General features: G+C 37.9%; 1 protein-coding gene across 5 annotated transcripts in view; it reads left to right on the forward strand.

Moving 5' to 3' along the window:
* The first annotated feature begins 254 nt into the window (after window positions 1-254).
* MET (MET proto-oncogene, receptor tyrosine kinase) overlaps window positions 255-21,210 on the forward strand; it is a 139,627-nt gene continuing 118,671 nt past the window's right edge. For 3 of the 5 annotated variants that reach the window (XM_036010832.1, XM_036010830.1, XM_036010831.1), the window contains exons 1-2: window positions 255-819; window positions 2,029-2,180. The gene's annotated coding sequence lies outside the window, so the exon portion shown is untranslated. The remainder of the gene's footprint in view (window positions 820-2,028; window positions 2,181-21,210) is intronic. The other 2 variants (XM_028525414.2, XM_036010833.1) reach the window with 2 other exon arrangements.

Below are 21,210 nucleotides of genomic sequence, written 5' to 3' on the forward strand. Positions count from 1 at the left end.
CCTCTGACAATGAATTCCTTGTTTATGTAGTTCCAAGTATTTCTCTACCCGGGTCAGTGCCTGGCTTTAACCAAGACGTGGGAGAGGCAAAGCCTCGTGTTCTTCCCGCCCGCAGAGCGCAGAGTGTGCACTCCCGGTGACGCTCGTTGTGCGAGTGCCAGGAGGGGGAGACTTGGTCCGTTTGTGCGCTGCTGTGCTAACTTCAAACTGCCCAAGCTGGGGGAGAAGAGAAGGCGCGGCTAGGAAGAGAAAACTCCACCTAAAAAGTTTCACCTTGTTGGGGGGGTGGGGGGGAAGGGTGGGAGGAAACGCAACCCCTGCGGGGCCAGGCCAGGCATGCTTGCGGCAGGAAGGGCGGGAGCCGATTTCCCCCTCTGGGTGGTGCCAGTTAGCACCTCATTATTCCTGGACCCACGGACGAGACCCACGGACAGCAAGCCAGACAGACGAACACGTGCTGGGGCGGGCGGGAGGCCGAGTGCCTGGGTCTGGTGGCGGGGCGTGCCTCCTGCCTGAACGCGCCCCGGGCAGCCACGGGCCGCGCGCACCGATCCCCGGCTGAGTCACCGACTGGTCAGCGTGCGAGTGGGAAGGGGCGGAGGGAGCGCCGCTGCGGGTAGAACAGACGCTCGTTGGGCCCGCTGCAGGTGACCCGAGGCTCTCGCCGAGGACTGTGTGACCACATGCAGAGCCCTCCGGAGGGCACGAACCAGATGCGGGAGGACAGCTGACTTGCTTCGAGGAGGCGGGAACGCGCTGGGCGCACGGGTGGTCCCTGCGCGGACTTACTTCTTTGCTGCGGTTCCTGGCCACCACAAGGTAAGACTACAACCCCTTCAGATCCCGCACCCCACCCCTCGCCGCAGCGCTTCTGCTCTCTTTGTTCCCAAAGAGGTCTGACTACTCTTCTAGAAGGCAAGACCAGAGAGGTAGGCGAGAGTTTAGAGTGTTTAGAAACTCAAGGGATGTGGTCAGGGGGGAGGTCGAAACCAGAATGGGGCTTTTCATTTTAGGGGTTCACTTCTGATGGCCACCTGTATGACTCAGAAGAGAGAGGCTCTGGGGTAGGCGGTTATGTTTGTCTGTTTATGGCCAGGCAAGTTTCAAGGCTGTGATCTGACTCAGCCCTTACAAAAGAAATCCAGTCACCCTGGCCCAAGGTGATAACAGCTGACAAGTTTCCAACCCAGAGGCTTCCTTGTTCTTACCCTGCTTTATCTGTTTTATGTGGGGGTCCTTCCAAGAGACAGATGTTTCTGTGAAGGACTGAAATCTTCATTTCTGGCAAATACACAGGACTTGTGATCCATCATTTTCAATTGTACCTTAGCTCTTTGCTGGGGCTCTGTGGAAGAAATCTATCTTATCAAGTAAAACAGATTATAACCAGAGGTCAGATACTCTGGCTAGTACTATATCCACCCCAATAATTAAAGCACAGATGAAAGTATTTTCACTGACTATTGCCAATGCAGAATTTACAACGTACGGTTTCACATTTCATACCTTTTATGTTCCAAAAGAGCCATTTATGAATTTGGCAGTTGAAGAGGGTTCCAGTGGCTTATGCAGAAATAGTTGACTGATGTATTTTACCTTATCACAGTTTTGTGTTCAAAGGAGCCCTGGGGTAGAATGAAATATTGTCAACTCTCTTAGACATAATAATCAGGGTACTTTAATTGCCAAGTTAAGGTGGTTAATATATATATTGAGGATTGTAAAAACTGACATTGGAGAGAATATAGACTATCTGGACCCTCTCCTGAATTTTAAGAAGACTATTCACATTTTGTAGAGTTGGGTGGAGGTTATTCTGTCCTTTCCATCTGCTGGACATATACATATTGCCATGCAAATGGATTCATAAAACACATCATTTTCCTTTACTGCTAAATTATTATAGCTGATTAATGATTTTTTTCTGTGTGAAGATGATCTGAAAGTAATGTACATCATGTTTCTCTGTGCTACTGGGCCATAAATTGTGCTTTTATGTAAACTAAGTGTTGCTTGGATTATTTACAGGTACATAGCTTTCCTTTCTAGCTCTAAGTGCATTGAGCTTTGTTTTAACATGTGAACTTCCATAACAGAAGAGAAGTGAGGTGCTTTGGTTCCAATCATAGCCTGCAAGTCTGGTGTATTCAGACTTGAGTTTTTGAACTGCTGAATAACAGGTAAAATTTATGTCACTCGTAAGAAATTTTTGTAGTATCAAAAATGGGTCTGATTGCCTATAAAATATACTGTTGTTTTTAAAAAGTCTTTTTAAGTTTCACACTTAACAGTGCATAAGTCTATAGTTATTGACCTAAATATATTTTGATTGTTATGAAATTTATGGTATAAGAAATGATATGCTGACTACTGCTTTTTCAAAGATTGCTTTGTTCTTAATACATCAAAAATAGGGGTTTACATTAGATGTGCATTCCGTGCTTTCAGAATTAGTGGGTGAAGTTTATCTGAATGATAAAGATGTACAGGATTAGCCAAATCAGCCAATATGAAAGCTCATAACTAGTGTTTTCATGAGGTTTAAACCTACGATAAAAGAAAAATGACACTTTTCTTAGCAGGAAAAAATACTCATCTTACAAATTCATTTTAAGACTATATAAGCATATGTTCCACTACAATCTTACATTTTTTAAATTTGTTTTAATGAGGATTAGACTAACAAATGCATTTCGGAAATCAATTTCCTCAGCTGTTAGTAAAAAAAAAACTCCAAAATAGAATTAGTCTAATTTTCCTTTTACAAATCTATACAATAATCTTAAATAAACTTTCTCACATATGTGGTCATCTCAAAATAAAGTGAATAACTCAAAAAGACTAACATTCTCTGAGGACACACGCCATTCTGTAGATACACCAATGCTGATGGTGACACACCTATGATGAATACATAGCTCCCTACACCTTCAGAGCACCTCCTATCTCTCTGCCCCTTTCCTCCTCTGCGCTTTCCTTTGATTTGACCACAGCTACTTCCAAGCCCTTGTGTGCCCCCATTTCTCCACTCCATATTAATGTTTCTTAATCACTGTCATTAGGCTTAATGCTTCTCGCCAAAACCATCTCTGTTTTCTTTTCCCCCATCGTTCCTAATATTTCCTTGAGCTACTGCATTTGTTTTGTTTATGGGATACCAGATTTCCTAATTGTCCTGCCTTAAGGGGAAAAAGTATGCAGGAACTCAAGTGCCAGGGAGTTCACCTCACTGGTGTATGTTGAAACTTTCATCTTTGACTCTGAGCCCTCAGGACAGAATTTCTTCATGGGCTTTGCTCAGTGCAAAATAAATAGTCACTTCTTATTCATAAATGGTGGATATACTGACTAATGTCAATTCAGCATCACTTTGACTTAGTAGACACTGAGTTGCTGCCAGGCCCACATTTCCCTCGCCAAAAATAGCTAAGCACAGCATGTAGAGTATTATATGTGTTTAGGTCTAGGTGAACATTTTTTAAAAAGGAAGAAATTAAATCTCTGCCCTGGAGGAATTTACAATCTAAATATACAGATATATAACACACATATAAAATGGAACAAAGACCCACAATTATTAAGGGTACATCACATGAGAATGACATTGTTAGAATCATCCCATTTGCTATTAATTAGAATTTTACTTTTCAATCAGAATATTGGAACCTAAAGACCTCTTAATATTTTCAAGCCACATCTTTGTGATACTATAACAATCTTACAATATAGGCAATATCTTAACCTCCCTGTGTTATAGACAACAAAACAATGTGCAAGAGCCTAGCTCTCATGCTATCTGAACAGCACTGTACAGTCTCTGCCTAATCAATAAAGGTTAACTATTTGAAGCATTTCCACTGAGAAGTAGGTTGGGACCCTTAGGTTAGTGATAAATGATGAATATACATTGCTTGTCTCTAGGGTTTTTCTCACCTTCTCTTTCTCCAGTTCTTTTTCTCACTTTCTCTTTTTGTAGTAATACATACCAAGAAAAGCTGCATTCATATGTGTGGGGCACTCTCCTATTATCAGATTAAAAGTTGTGAATAATTTTGTAATCTACTCTCCTATCAGAAAGCTCATTCTCAAATATCTTCTTCAGCTGTGTTTAACAGTTAGTATATTCCCCTTGGTATTTATTTCAGTAAAAACATTCAATAAAACTTGACTACTTTTCTTTCTAAGGGACAAAATGAGAGTATTTTATCCCTTATGTATAATGTATTGATAATTGAGAGAAAAATCATACATGTGGCATTTGTAGCAGGAGGTGTAAGCACAGTGCAATTTAAAGAAAAAGAATGAAACAATTAACTGGCTAATCACATCCCAGGTATACATATTTTTCTGTGATGGTGCAAATTTCTGCAAGTATGCTTATGAAGGAAATTCCTGTTCTTTTCAATTTCTGTTATAACCATGGGGCCCATAGAAAGTATATGAGAGCTTATGAGCCATATAAATTATATAATGTTCTATAGGATTTGAAAATGTATTTATCCAAATATAACAAGGGATTATTATGAAATATGGTCAGAGCAATTATGAAATGTGATCAGAAAACCACAGGTTTTAGCAAAGGCTAAGTTTCTGTACTCCAAGAATGTAATTAAGGATTTAGTCATTTGGGATAATTTGTTGTGCACCTACTAGGCAAAACTCCAGATTCGGGCAATGCAGCAGAGAATAAAATAGACAAAAACCTCTGACCTCATGAGGCTCTGTTTTACATTTAGGAAAGCAAACAATAAATAAAATGTGTTATATACGAGGTGGTGGTGATAAGAGCTATAACAAAATGCATGTGAGGTGGTAATAAGAGCTATAAGGAAGCATAAAGTGGTAAAGGGAAGTAAGAACTGTCAGGGGTAAGAGGAGACAGGGTGGTGATTGAAAAATTCAGTAGTAGGGTCAAAGAAGGCCTCACTGCAAAGGTAGCCTTTGAGGCACCACCCAGAGGAGATGAGAAAACAACCCATGTGGTTATCTGGAGCAGGGCTTCTATTTGGCATTCCTCAGGAGTGCCATTCTCATTGTTTTCTCTGGAATTGTGCAATCCACAGCCTGCACAGCTGTACATGGAGCCTCTGGGTTTTTTATGGAAAGTACCTGGAGAATACCAACCCTAGTTTCCTACAGTCTCAAAAATGAAGATGAAGTTGTGGTCCATGTTCCTTGGTTTATGGAGTATGGAAAAAGAGAACCCAGGTATTTTCCTCCATTTACCTGGTCCCAGCCCTATACCTCATCCTTGATCAGGGATATTGCTCCATTTGGACAATCTTCCTTCTTATTTTCCACACTGTGAGCCTGGCTCAAAGGGATTTGTTGAGACCAATACCTATAGCCTTTGTCACAGATCCCTTTCCCACTATAATATAAACCTGGAGAAAGCAAGGGAGGCAATTTTTTATGCTACATAGCTTCTGTCTGCTGTGCACTCCTTTTTTTCCTTTTTTTCTCTCACCTTCCTTACCCTTTTCAGTGTTAAACCACTGTGTTGGATTTTCATCATCTTTTCTTCCTTCTTCCTTGTCCCCTATCTATACCCTGTATCAAGGTTTGCAAACAGTTAACCTAAATAGGTAAAACTAACCCTTTCACTAGGAACCAACAGCCTGCTCAGGAAAGCCCCTATCTAAGAGGGGCAGTCACTGCTTGGCATCATCAGAGTTGTCATGAGGCCCAGTGTGTGGTGTGCACCCATGTGGTGCTGTCTTTCGAATTTTTAGGAGAAGCTCAAAATTTCTCAACATTAAAATGTTGGCTCAGCATGTTTAAAACTGTGCAACTAGAGAGACAAAATGTCTGTGGGCAGTCTTTAGCTCCTGGTGGTCCTGTTTGCAATCTTGGCCACTACTGTATCTGCCAAGTGATCCCCTGTGTGACCTTCAGGTACTGTGTCACCTTCAGCACCATATTGGCCAAAGAGCCCTAGGACCACTTCTGCAAAGTACTTTATCTTCCAGAATTCTCTGATTTTTTTTCCTCTCTAGAATATTAGTTTAGCAATTTAAAAAAGAAAAATATATTTTATAATCCTTATATTGACACCTACTTATTTTTCTAAATTCATCAGCTCTCTATATTTAGAAACTAAAGGGTAATCTAGCTATTTTATTCTTAAACTGAAGCAATCATTTTCTGAAACCTCAATTCATCATAACTTTGTATGTATATTTCATATTTCATTTTCCACTTCTCATTCAGAATAAACCCTCTCTTTGGAATACTGGCACTTACTTTGTTTTGTTTTGTTTTGTTTTGTTTTGTTTTAGATCTGCCTGAACTTCATCAGTTGTTATTCATGTACCATTGAAATTCAAAACGCGCACTGTGTTGGTTTCAAGTGCCCTTTAAAAGCCATCAGATTAGTGTTACAATCTATTTTTCCAAAGGAATAAAGGCTCACAGGTTGTGCACTAACTTGTTTCCTTTAATCCTAAAAACTTGGTGAAATACCCAGGCTAGTGGCCTTCCGGAAGGCCATTGTGTTAGAACAAGAGATTATGTACTGTATTTCTTCCTACTGTTTTAATGCAAATATAACAATGTATCATGAATCAGTGCACATATTGAGATCAGTGGCCTTTTCCTATTTTGAAATGATCTTATATTCCCTGATAGTTGTAAATCTGAGACAGCACCTATAATCTCAGGTACAATTTTAAACTCATATGTAAAAAAAAAATTGACTTGAAGGAATTAAAAAGTACTCCAATTGTGCAATAAGGCCATAGGATTGTTTTGGTTTCCAATATTTTATTTAATATCAGGAAGAGCATTCAAAGCTGGAGACCTTTAAAATAATATAGTTTTCACAAATCAAAGAAACAGAGAAGTTAGTTTGGTTAGCAGAAGGCAGGTTACCTTCTTTTGAGGCCTAATCATGTGTGAAAGGAAAGCTCAGCCAAGTTTTGGGTCCATAAGACAATACTAACTATCTTTAAAAATAAATTCTGGGTTTCCTCCAGACTAACATGTTTAGACCGGCATTTTAGTTCTTAAAAATTAAACCTAGGAGTCTTTTAAAAGAAATTTAATCCACGTGTTTTTGATTCACTAAATCCTAAATCATTACCCATAAACTGAATGTCTCTCTAAGCTCTTTGATGTCTAAGAAATCTTTGAAACCATGTAAGGCCCTTTTGTTCCACAAAAATAGGAAGTGGGTTTTTACTAAGGGTCAGTAAACAGCATCTTCAAAAATCTGAAATCTAAAATCCTGCAACCATAACAGAATGGATGTTTGACTGAGTAGTAATGCATTTCTCTGATGCAATATGAAAAATATAAGTATTTTAAAGATAAGTGCTATTCCATTATAATCCTTACTAACCCCAAGGACATTATTTTGGCACAACTTCTCCTTGTATTCTAATATAAAATAAAGTCCAAATATTTATTATAAGTTTATTCTGGCATACAGTAGGTACTCAGTAAGTAGGTTGTTGAATGTTAAATGAATGGCATTTTCTTCCACTCAGAACCTTCCAGCTAATGTCAGTCTTTCTATTCAATATCATATCCATGTGTCATGTCTTGGAATGAGATCTATTCTGAGTCAGCGACTTGGTTTGACAATTTTTAAAAATAAGCCATCTAACCAAAAATATGCCATTTATTGAAATTCATTCTGTACCATGAAGCAACTGCCCCTCAAAGAGTGCTGAAAATAGGATGGAATTTCTAGGTGAATTTGACTAAGTATTTGGTTGTTACCATATGCTTTCTGAAAATTGATTTTTTCCCTTCTACTATTTCTGCCATCCTTCCTCCCACCTTGACATGCTTACTTTTGAAAAACTGTGCACAGGAAAGGACAGGTCATTTGTATCTATAAGCAAGAACAGCAAATTCAAACAGGCTTAGAAAACATAATGCTAGAATCATAAATTGTCAAAAAGAATACTTAACAATAATAGTGGTGTTGGGGTTTGCTCCAAATTACACGCATGACACATCTTTGAACTCTATTGTGTAGAGAAAAACACCTTCTTACTTTAGTTATATTTCCTGTTTGTGAGTCTGTGCTTTCTGGTAACTAGACTTCCCATATGGACTTGGCCCAAATATGTAACTTTAAGTGCAGTTGAAATACACATGACTGCAGTATTAAAGCTATGGAAGAAACTACTCCTTCTGTCTAAAGGAAACAGTAGAATTTGGAAGGCATAGTACTGAAACATGGACATTGAGATCTTTTAATTATGTTTTTTTAATTACTTATCACATTTGGTTCCAAGAAAACCTTCCCTGATCAAAAGTGTCTTGTTTCTGTGTGACGCTAGGGTGCCAGAATTTGGCAATTTCTTATATCTTGGTAGGGAGATACAGGAAAATTGTATGACTGTGTTATTGAAATGGAGATTCTCTTATGTAAAAAACTGAAGGTTTACCAAATACATATATCATCATTAAAGCTTGTTTTGAAATTTAATTACAGATAGCACTATATAAGGAGTAACTTATTTATATAGTTTTGACATTGACATGCTTAATTTTTATTTCAGTGGGTAACTAGAGAATCAGTAATAATTATATATTAATCTGTTTGTACATATTTATATTTAGATGATTTTTAACTTCAATTAAAAGGTCTCACAAGTTAAGAATTGTGCAGTCAAATGCCTTTATATACATTTGAGAAAATTTAGTTCACTTTAAGAAAATTTTTGTGGTAACTCTCATGCCACAGATACAGAAAATAAATAATGAAAGCGAAGATCTGGAGGTTTTGATGGGGTATTGGATCCGTTAAGGGAGGAGAGAGATAGGTGGTTACACTGTAGAGTCATGGGCTTGGGTGCATTGCAAGTATATGAATAGAGTGTCCTATTAGGAATCAGCCTGCTGCCTTACAATCAGGAAAAAGACTAGTCAAAACTGAGTGGGGAATCAAGAGAAGCTCACAGAAAAATGGTAGGGCACACATTGAGCAAAGTCTGAACTTCCTCCATCTCTGTCAAAGGTGGTTTGATTCTAGGAGCTAGCCAAGGGTGTCAAACTCATTTTCACCAGGGGCCACATCGCCCCCTAGGTTGCCTTTAGAGGGCAGAATGTAATTTTAGGACTGTATAAATTTAACTACTTCTTAACTAGGGGTAGGGAGCTCAGCACTGCCGCTGGGTAGAAACAAGGTGCCTGGCCATATAAAACAAGGTGGAGGGCTGGATTCAGCCCACAGGCCTTGTGTTTGCCACCTGTGAGCTAGACTATCATCTATCTAGTCCTAAATCAGGCCTCTTAGTTTACCCTACCCTCAGGTACCAGTAAGAATAGCAGGAATATATAGCAGAGGCAGGAAGAACTTTGTATTTTGAGTGTTGGAAGTATGTCCTAAATCCTCTATTAGCTACTCACAAACTCTAGATGAAATTCCATGTTCTCAGAGGAAATCATAGTATTAAAAGAAAAAGCAAACAAATAAATTTTGTTTACCATAAATTTTTTATACCATTTTCATGACTAATGAAATTTCCTAGCATATCAGTGATTATAATGCATCTATTACTGTTTGGACCAAAAGTTATGTCTCTAAAAACTATATCCTTAATTGCTTTCCATTGGGTTATCATCTACTGTGGATGTATATTAGCTTTTCTTGTGGATATTATCTTGAGGCCATTTCTATAAGCCTTGATTATACAGAGTTCATACTGGAGTGTGCATAGAAATTGCATTTTTCATTTTCTAAACATGAACTCAGACAGTGGTCTGTAGATTTGAGGAAAACTCATACTAAGTCTTGCCTTCACTTCTATCTTTTTGCTCCACTGAGAGTCTTAGGTGAGCAGCTGTCATCTGACTGGCCTCACATTCAGGCAGAATCCCTCTAGCTCTTACTGATGGTTATACTGTCCAGAGTGAGGCTGTGATCCAATCACTATCTAGTTAAGACAAAGACAGCAGATAAATAGAATCATTTAGGGCCTATGTGAGCCTTTGGGCTTAACATATTACCCCAGCTGTTTGTTTTAATTGAATATAAAACAGTACAAAAATATGTTAACTACTACTGAGTTATAATTAAAAGCAGCCAAAGCAAAGTTTGTTGACAGGAAAGAAGCTTCCTCCAAATAGAAATGAATGTGCACTTTGGACTTTTCAAAAAGTCACCTTCTATCATGTCAGAATTAAGATACTTCTAGATTCTATTTCATTCTCTCTAACAATATTTGTTCATTTAAATCTGTACATCAAGGTCTGATAATTATAAGCATTCTTCAGGTCTTCAAAGAGCTTATAAAAAATCGTTCTTTAAATCACCAGAAAAAGTGCAGATAAGACCTAAGATAGTTTTCTTAACAACAATGAAGGTGACAGCCCCTGAATCTGTATCATAGTTGATTAATTACTTCCCAAGTGTCATTAAAGGTTCTGAGTGAATAACTACACTGTTTAGGATCAGGACTCCCCCACAATTTCTAAATGGGTTTTCATTTTCAGAGCTAGAAGATCAATATATCTGATTCATTTATTTAGCACCTTTAGACTGTTGGTTTTATTGAAAAAACAGCAGGGTATCTGTTTCAATATATTTTCTTTTCACCAAAGTTATTTTTTGCAGATTCCAATGAAACTGGTTTTGAAATGAAAACAATTAAATGCTGACATTTCATCTTAATAAAAGCTTATAGATCTGTTGAATTATTATAAACATTACAAGGAATTCACTGCAGAAGTTAGGATTATGGAACTACTTAAGGCAGATTCTCAAATCTGCCTTGTGGACTACCTACACAACAGGAATGGGCATTAGAATGAGTTTTACCTCATTTGAACTTGTGTTCTTGCTTTGATCATTTTCCATTTTCTCCTTCCCATTATAATAATTGCAAACTTTCACCATTCTCTTAAACTCTTGAATCTCTTTGGCTCCTCTTATTTTCAGTATAATATTTTTCTTTATGTTTTAGAGAATAAACAGAAGACTAAGTGATTTTCATGTCACCCTTTATTACCTCCCTGCTTCCATCCCAGATGTTGAAATGGTCTCGTCAGTGAATGGTCTTGATCCCACTTTCTCTCACATCTTTGGACACTTTGCTCCATCTATCCCACCTTCCTACCAAACCCTTCTCATTTTTTAAAATCTCACTCACCGTTTTTCATTCAGCTCTTACTCAACTTCTTCCAGAAAGATAGAAAACGTGTATGTCCATAGAATCCTTATGCACACTTACCTTAGATATTCATTCCTAATTCTGCCTTACCCTTTTAATGAATAATTCTTGAAAATAAATCTCTAACTCATTCCCTCTGCTCTCATCCATTCCCTAACTCATTCTAGTCAAACTTCGAAGAACACACTTCCAAGAACATGACCTCATGGTAATTACCAATAACCTCCTTATTGTCAAATATGACTGATACTCTTGTTTTTATCCCACTTGACCCTTCTAAAATTTGATACTATACATTGCACTCTTCCCTTATTGAAATTTCCCCTCAAGTTTTGGAAATACCACTCAATTTTTTTTACCTTTAGAATGTAAAGGTTAGATTCTGGGTTTCATTTGAATCCCTTCTTTCTACTAACTGAACATGCCCACAGGTGGTCTCACTTATCTCTCTGACTTCAAATGCACTGAGGGACCAATGGTTCATAGATTGTTATCTCTTACTCCCTCTTGACTCTAGACCACCATGACAATGTTATTAAGTATCTTGTAGATATTTCCACTTGAATGACAAACAGAGACCTCAGAGCTTTAACTGACATATCATTTTTGCTTCAAAACTTTTTTTGCCTATTTTCCTTACCTTTTATGACACCCAAATTAGACATCTTTTAGCCATCCTTGACTTCTCCGTCTCCCTTATAATAAAAATCTAGGTTGAATCATTATCACATAAATTTTATCTCTTTAATATCTTTATAGTCTCATCCTTTCTTTCTATCATATCCATACCTCCAGAGTCTGTGTTCAGGATTGTTCTTTCACGAATTAATGCATTCCATTATCCATTCTTCAGAACCAACTGTCATATGATGGCACTATGGTAGGGAGTGAAAACTGAGCTTACAGTCTAGTGGGAAACACAGATGAGTAAAGTAACACAACGTGAAAATGTCTAGATAAGGGAAAGGCAGGTTTAATGTATGAGTACATGGAAGAGTTCCTAATCTGTTACCGGAGGGCAAGAGAGGCATTGGAGAAGGCTTCCCAAAAGAAGTGTTCCAAAGATGAGAATGAAGGACAATAAGAGTTAACCACATGATGGTGAGAACAAGAGTGTTCCATAAAGAGGTATCAACATGTGCTAAGATTCAGAGTGGGTGAGCATGTGGCTTGCTTCAACAACCTGAAGAAGGGCAGGGTAACTGCAACCTAGATTTCTAGGGGGATGATGGCAAGAGGCAAAGCTGTAGAGTTAGGAAGAAGGCACGTTGTGCACAGCTTTTAAGCTGTGCTAAGGAGTTGAATTGTTTTTAAACAGAAAAGTAACAATTATGTCACTTTCTGATTATGTCACAATCTGATTACATAGTCTTTTTAGAAAGTTATCTCTGGTACACTGGGGAACTGATGATTAGGGGCAAGAATAGTGAAGGAAGCCCTGACCCGTGTGGCTTGGTTGGGCATCACCCCACAAAGTGAAAGGCTGCCAGTTTGATTCCTAGTCAGGGCACATGCCTAGGTTGTGGGTTTGGTCACCAGTCAGGCCATACAAACTATTGATGTTTCTCTCTCCCTCTCTTTCTGCTTCCTCCCTGCACATATCTCTCTCTCTCTCTCTCTCTCTCTCTCTCTCTCTATATATATATATATATTATATATAATATATATATAATATATATATTTTTTTATATATATATAAAAGAATTATATATATAATTCTTTTAAAGACTGGCAAGGGAAGACCAGGTAGGCAGCTGTTGGAGTGATCAAGGCAAGAAGAAGTGACACTGCCCTGAACTATATAGGTGGTAGTGGGATGGAAGCAGATGGACATATTTAAAATACTTGTAGTTGGGAGTCAAGGATGATGTCCTAGAAATGTGGGAAATATTAGGCACTGAGAAGGATACAGAGTGGGACAGCAAGTTTCATGGAAGTAGAGGTACCTCCTAGTCCCTGTCTCATTTACCCTCTTCTCCCCAGCCTGTTAGCTTTCATGTGCTCCAGTGTATAGTCCTCTCTTCATTCTCTACACTGCACTTCTTTACTTGGTGGTCTTATCAAATTTCAAGACTTTTCATACCATTGATATGCAGACAATTTTCTAACTTAATTCTCTAGCCTAGACCTTCTCCTTAACTCCAAGATTCACCTTTCCAACTGCATATTCAACAGCTCCTCTTGGATTCCTAAAAATTATATCAAACATGAGCGCAACTCCTGATAGTCTCACATCATGAAAATGTCTAGATAACTTGTCCACACTTGTCTACACACAAGCTTCTCCATGTCAGTAACTGGCAAAGCCATTCTCCCTCTTTAAAAAGCCAAAATCCTTGGAGTGTTTATGACTCTTTTTTTTTTTCTCACATACCTCATATCCAAATCCAGTAAATCCTGTTGGTTCTGTCTTCAAAAGAGAACCAGAATTCAGCCACCTCTCATTCATCCCTTCCTTCTGGCCAGGGCCTCACTCACCTGGACTACTATAGTAGCCTCCCAACTGGCCTCACTTCTCCACCTTTGCCCTATGCCAACCCCCTGCCACCAGCAGTTTTTTCCACACATGGTCAAGATGATTCCATGTAATCATAATTACTCCCTCACTCATCATCCTGAAGTAGCTCTCCACTTCACTCCAGTAAAAACACAAGCTTCACAGTGACCTACAGTCCCTACATGCTCTGATTCTTTGTCTTCCAAACTCATCCTCCAGATGCCAAGGTCCAGGCTTACCGGCTTCTTTCTTGTGCCTCAAACACATCGGGTATGGTCTTGGTTTGGTCCTTCTTGCCTCTGCTCAGAAATCTATTTTTCATCTTAGATGGCCAAGTCTTATTCTTCTACCCTGTCCCTAAAAGTTGCCTTTCCAGTTTTTCAAAGCTACAATCCTCTCCTACCACCTTCCCTCTGGATGTGCTTGATCTCCCAACCCTGCTTTTTATTTTTGCCTATAACATTCATCAACTTCTATTATGCTAAATGGTTGACTTAATTATATGTGTAATTTGTTGTCTGGATGCATCTGCTGGAAAGTAAGTTCTACAAGAGCAGGAATGTTTGTTTTGTTTACTGATGTACCCTAAGCACCTCACACATAGTAGGGCCTCAATAAATATATATCAAATATAGTCTTAAATAGCTGTTTGACATACAAAACTGATTCTTGAGAGACAGATTTTCAGACTCTAAAGGTAACAAGATCTTCATTCTATTCTTAATCTTCATCCTCAGTTGCCTGAACAGATATAATGGCCTTCTGCCATGCCTTTGGCCTCTAGCTCCTTCCCATTCAATCCAGTCTTCACAAAGTCACAAAACTGTGTAATATATAGATAGAAGTATGCTGATTTCCATCTCCTGCTTAAAATCTCAAATGACTTACCACTGTAGATAAGGTTCAGACCCCTCAACAGGACATACAGTTTGCTGTAATATGGCCCCAGCCTAACCTTCCAGCTTCATCCACCCTCAGCACAGCCCGCACAGTCGCTGTCCTTGTTACAATCTCCAGAACAGCACTGCACATTCTCCCCTAGGTTCCCTGTCTAAAGTGTCTGTCCTTTGCCTCAGCTGTACTTGACAACTCCTACTTGTCCTGCAATTCCCAGATCAAGTAATTTATCTCTACCCTGAAATACTCCTTAGCCCTGCCTCTGTCTGCTGAAGTTAGCTCTTCTTCCTTCTGTGCTCCTCCAGGTGTGTGCTCCCATCTTTACAGCACCACCTAGAGTGAGGTGAGGCAGGAAGCTGGGACTGCCAGCAAATGGGCAACACCCATATGGTTGAAAAGTCATTTTTAAAAAATCTCTTGCCCTCTCTCTTTCTGTTTCTCTCTTGCTCATGTGTGCTTTACACACACACACATGCACAACTGCCTGAATTATTTTTATTTTTCCTTGATCAGTTACATAAGTGCAACTCAGAACACAGTTATTTTTAAGATGTCCTAACCTTTTAGTTTATTGATTTTTCAAGGTTCTGGCGTGTTTAATGAGTTTTAGAAATTGGATTCTGTACTTATGTACTTGTTTTTCTGTACTATTCTATTTTTATGAGGATAGCCTTTCTTGGCATTCTCTGTTCATTTAAAAGTACTTTAGATCTTTGTAGAAAGTTTTGTTTGGTTCTTTATTCTCTGATTACTGTTGATGTTGATGTAGTGATATTTATATGCTTTTAATTTTTCACCCAACACTTCTAGAATTGCATTATGTTCACCCAAGGAATTCACATCTATACAAAAATATAACTAGGTTTGGCTCTTCCTTCCATTCACAGTTTTTTCATGATTTCTAAAAGTATTTTTCTCTCTTTTGCCTGAAAAATAAAATGTCACATAGTGACAGAATTCACCTTGAAAAAGGTTCTTAGTTCATTCATTCCACCAACAGATAGTTTACTTGCAAACTTTGATTTCAAAGAAAAATGTTCAGGTTGTGTGAGCCAAGTAAAGTTCAGATGTACCCTCAGAGCTAAGTGAAAGTAGTGTTACAGAGGAAAACCTACCTCATTTGACCACACAGGGTCTGGCCTATAGCACCCTCATGCCTCTCCCCTTTGTCGTTCTTTCCCTGGATGTTGATTTCTCTTTACATGACAGCCATTGTCAAGAATGGGGTCTATTCACCATTAACATTTTTTTGCAGCCATTTGGTTTCTGCTATAGTAATACCATAGGAGATTGATCAGTTATGTAAATCCAATCCTGAATACAGTTTCCCCCATTTGGCATTTACCACACCTTATGCTGAGAACATTTTCAAACACAGAGGGAGGAAAATGTCTGATTCATTCATGAGTAATGTACCAGCTTCCTCTCCAACTTGTCTCCCTTCACTTGTTCACATTCTGACAGTTCCAGTCAGGTTTAACCTATTCCAACCCAGTATTTGAGTGCAACTGGAAAAGGTTGCTAGGTTTATTTTAACTTAGATAGTTAGAAAGATGTTACTCAAATGTGATTTGCGTATTCATATTATTCAGTGTTCCTGGACTAATTAAACAAAATCTGGTAGCACTTCTCCACAATCTGAACTATAAAATTATAGCTATCCATTAGGCTGAAAAATACTTTTAGATAGTTTTATAGTATTTCAAGTATATTAGCACTTTCTTAATATTGAAAGTTCAGTCTTCACATTTTCAAGGGCAATGAAACATTCTTGTCTGACCCACAACTTATTAATGGGATAAAAGCCTGTCCATCAGTCAGGACTCTAACAGTTTGATGCATTTTCTGAATAGGACTTATTACAATATACACACGGATAAACAATGTCCATTTATTATTTCCCAGAAGTGTGAATAATTTCAGCCATTCTTAAAAGAACAAAGATATTTACTAACAGATTATGAATTTATGATGGATAAGCTTGAGAATACAAAGGAATTCTGTTCTTTTTTTTTATCTGTACTCTTACCACATCAGAGTTGGACAATGATCTTATTCATATGTTACAACCAGAAATACATAGTTGGCTTTTTCTTGCCATATAATTCAGTCATTTTCAACTTTTAAAATGTTTATTGGAAGAAAGGATACAATATTGGATATGTATCTGAATAAAAGCACTAATTGTATTTTATTCAAAGAAACAACATTTGTGTAATAATCAAGAATCAGTGATTACAGGAACTCCTAGAAGTATGAGTTATAAGATATGAAAATTATTCTTTTACCATGTTTAACTTGTTTTCTCTTGTAGCCACCTATATTTGAATGTTTAATAAGCTTGTTTATTAAGGAGTATACAAATCAATCTAGGAATATTTTTTCTGTTTCAGAAATTTCATATTAGTGACAAGCTGCCACATTCAGTATAACTGTTCTCCACAAGCACAGAATCTTTTCCTTGATTTTTAGTTAGAAAAATAATAATCTTTACTACCTTTTACATAGCTGTATCTTCACCTGGTATTTAGAACCATCTTTTTATTAGGAGCAAGTTACCCTGATAATCACTTTTAAAACAGCATGTTTTGGACACATAGCAGCAAAACAGCAACAACAACCTGTAGGTGCTACAAAAACCTTGAAAATACTGTTCTACCTCAACAGATAAATAGGTTCAGCTAAAATCTTTTCAAAATTCTGTTAGTAAAAAGGGTAATTGTTCCCTTTTTTCTCCATTTGCTTACAAATTGGGCTGTCCCATACTAACACTAGGGAAAGTTATTGTTTATCTAAATTTCAAATTTAACTGGATATCTTATATCTTTGTTTGCTAAACCTGAGTGGGGGATATGGATTTACTCTTCTCTAAAGAGGCAAGTAATGGTTATTTAGTTGTTCCTCTTAAGCATAGAAGGCCCTTACTGTGGCCTTTTTCTTGGAGGACAGTGTAAGAAGGACTTCAAGAACTTGAAATGGGTTTTAGGAAAACCACAAGTTAGCAAAGGGTAGGAAAATAAGAACTAACACTGTTTAATCTGTAGAATAGAGGACTAAGGTGATGAAACAGCCGCCAAATATTTTGAGTGGGCTCAGTGGGTGGACTGTGCCAAGTTCCTCATTTTGTATGGGAGTAAGCAAAAATTGGCTGAAACACATCTAAGGATAGTAATTATATTAGCTACATTTATTGAATGTCAGTGTATGTAACAGAATTGAAAGCCAGTGCCTCTCTTTTCATAATTTATCTCTTACCCTCATGACCAACTCACAAGAAGTATACCATTACCCCCATGTTTTAAATGAACAAGTTGACACTATGCCCATGTTCTAAATGAAAAATTGAGCCAGAAGGTACGTAAATGGTAAAGCCCAAATTCACATCACATCAAAATCTGTCTGACAGAGAAGCCCATACTTTCTCTGCTATATCCCACCTCTTCTTCAGTGGGTTTTATTAGCTATTGGAAAGAATATTGTCAAGCAAACTGGGCTGTACATATTACATAGAAGATTGACTCATGAGTATTTTGGATCATGTAAATGTTCTCTAAAAGAGCGGTTGGATGGGCTGAAAAGTCCTGAAAATTTCTTCATCCTTTTGACTTACTATTAGAAATTATTTTCCAGATAAGTCTGGCTATATTAGAAGAGACTTTTGACATGGTATTTTTTTTTATCTTTCTAAATTCAGTTTAGGCTTTTTTAGGATGATAACACTGTTAAATCTTTAGGCATAAGAATCAGACGTTCAACAAAGCATCCTTAAAATTTGCTTACTCAATAGACCAGTAGATCCATTCACTTTCATTTTAGGTTACGCATTTTGATTTTAAGCATTTACCTTGCTATATCCAAATCCACGGACTGTATATTCTTTGAGGACAGAAACTTTCAGTATCTAGACAAGGGTACCATATGTAGTGGGTGCTCACAATATTGGATTAATATTGTGTGATATAATATGTCCTCATAAGCAGCATTTATAAATACATTTTAAATTATATCAGAAATATCTTTTTGGAATCTTCTTTCCTTTACTTTGTTTTTAATGGGTCAACTTTTAAAGTTACTAGAAATAATATACCTAGAGAGAGGACTAAGAATTTGCCTTAGGATTTCACTCTGGCAAATCCTCCTTGAGATTTAGCTATGACTGTTTTTATGACTGTAATTGCTTAATATGGGGCCTTGGCCATTTTCCATCATCATAAATCCCTTGTATATACTTAAAAGCAAGACTGAAATGTTTTCTAATTTTTACATCTTGACTTTTCTTTGATACATTATTTCAATCTTGAGATTATGCTAAGTAAATATTATAGAAGAGCTTGAAACTATATAGCAGAAAAAACTAGTATACTACCTCAGAAATTTTAACTAATAGATATGTTTTCAAATGCAAAGAAAAAAATATTTAAACTAATTTTTAAGTAAATAAAGAAAATATCTTTTTCTAATTAACTTGAATATATAAAGTTTCTTATGCTCTTTGTGTTTGAATTCACAGATTTGTAGTATCTTTGAGTGGACGTTGCTTAGTCAGGACTTTTTTTAGGAGCAAGGAATAAAAGAATCATAATGAAACTGCTAATGAAAAAAAGAAAAAGGAAGGAGGAAAGAAAAAATTTTACTGTTTCCCATTAGCATAAGATAATGCTATTGCTCAAGCATTAACATTGGGAGGCTTTCTCCATATCTAGGATCTTCTGCTCCTAGGGTCAGTGTCATGCTCAGGAAGGCTTTCTCCACATAGTGGCAAAGATGGTTATAAAACACTCCCAGTTAACATCATCTCTAGCATGTGCAAGATCTTTGAAGGAGAAAGGTTCTGTCACAGTATCTGTATTGAATCCCCAAAAAAGATTCTGACTGGCCTTGCTTTGGTCACATGCTTACCTCTGACCAAGTTGCGGGTCAAAAGAATAGGGTTCATTGAAAGGCCAGCCTGGTTGGCAAGCTCACCTTGTGGTGAGGGAGGTAGACCACATGATCGGCAGCCCCATTAGATAGTGAAAGGAGAGTTTTCAAAAGAATTGCCGCTGGTAGAGACAGTGACAGCTAGACAGGTAAAAACAAATGTTTACTAAAATAGTATGCCTTTTGAACAAAAATATTTTCCAAGACATGCAAATAACTTTTTAAAATCTAAATAAGAGGACTTCCAGCCAAAATGGAGGTGTAGGTAGATACTCTGTGCCTCCTCACACAACCAAAAGAAGGATAACAACAAATTTAAAAACTAAAACAACCAGAACAGCCAGAAAATCAAACTGTATGAAAGTCCGACAACCACAGAGTTAAAGAAGAAACATTCATCCAGACCTGTAGGAGAAGCTGAGATGGGCAGCAAGGATGGAGAGAATTTGTGGCAAGGTGGCAGCTGGAGGGCCAGGTTGGCAGGGTGGTTGCTGGTGGACCAAGTGTGGTGGCTGGTGGAGTGGACCATCCCACATTTGCATGCAGGTAAACTGAGGGACAACTAGGGAGCGAGACAGACCATTCAACCTAGGGTTCCAGCATGGGGAGATAAAGCCTGAAAACCTCTGGCTGAAAAAACCTGTTGGGGTTGAGGCAGCAGAATAAACTCCCAGACTCATAGGAAAGTTCACTAGAGAGACCCACAGGGTCCTAGAACATACACAAAACCACCCACCAAGGAATCCACACCAGAAAGGCCCAACTTCCTTCTGGGTAGCAGAGAAAGTGACTGAAAGCTGTCAGAGAGTGGAGCAAGTGGCATTGTTCCCTCTTGGACCCCTCTTCCATAGATAGCACCACAAAGCAGCAAAGTGGGTGGCTCCATCCCTTACTATGAAACAGGTGTGCCAAGACATAAAACATGGCCCAAATGAAAACAGATCAAAGCTCTAGAAAAAAATGCAACTAAGTGATGAAGAGATAGACAACCTATCACATGTAGTTCAAAACACTGGTAATCAGGATACTCACAGAGATGGTTGAGTATGGTCACAAAACAGGAAAAAGTGAAGGCCATGCAAAGTGAAATAAAGGAAAATATACAGGGCACCAACAGTGAAGGGAAGGAAACCAGGACTCAAATCAATGGTTTAGACCAGAAGGAAGAAATAAACATTCAACCAGAACAGAATGAAGAAACAAGAATTCAACAAAATGAGGAGAGGTTGAGGAACCTCATAGACAACTGTAAATATTCCAACATCTGAATCATAGGGGTGCCAAAAGGAGAAGAGGAAGAGCAAGAAATTGAAAACTTATTTGAACAAATAATGAAGGAAAACTTCCTCAGTCTGGCAAAGGAAATAGACTTCCAGGAAGTGCAGGAAGCTCAGAGTCCCAAAGAAGTTGGACCCAAGGAAGCACACACCAAGGCACATCATAATTACATACCCAAGAGTAAAGATAAGGAGAGAATCTTAAAAGTAGCAAGAGAAATGAAGACAGTTACCTCCAAAGGAGTTCCCATAAGAGTATCAGCTGATTTCTCAACAGAAACGCTTCCCAGATAATCTCAAGTTAAAGGAGTTCATTATCCCCAAGCCCTTGTTATATGAAATGTTAAAAGGACTTATCTAAGAAAAAGAAGATCAAAACTATGAATAGTAAAATGACAACAAACTCACAATTATCAACAACCAAACAAAAAAACAAAAACAAACTAAGCAAACAACTAGAACAGAAACAGAATCACAGAAATGGAGATCATAT

This window comes from Phyllostomus discolor, chromosome 10 (assembly GCF_004126475.2).
Source record: "Phyllostomus discolor isolate MPI-MPIP mPhyDis1 chromosome 10, mPhyDis1.pri.v3, whole genome shotgun sequence".
In the NCBI taxonomy this organism is placed as follows: domain Eukaryota; kingdom Metazoa; phylum Chordata; class Mammalia; order Chiroptera; family Phyllostomidae; genus Phyllostomus; species Phyllostomus discolor.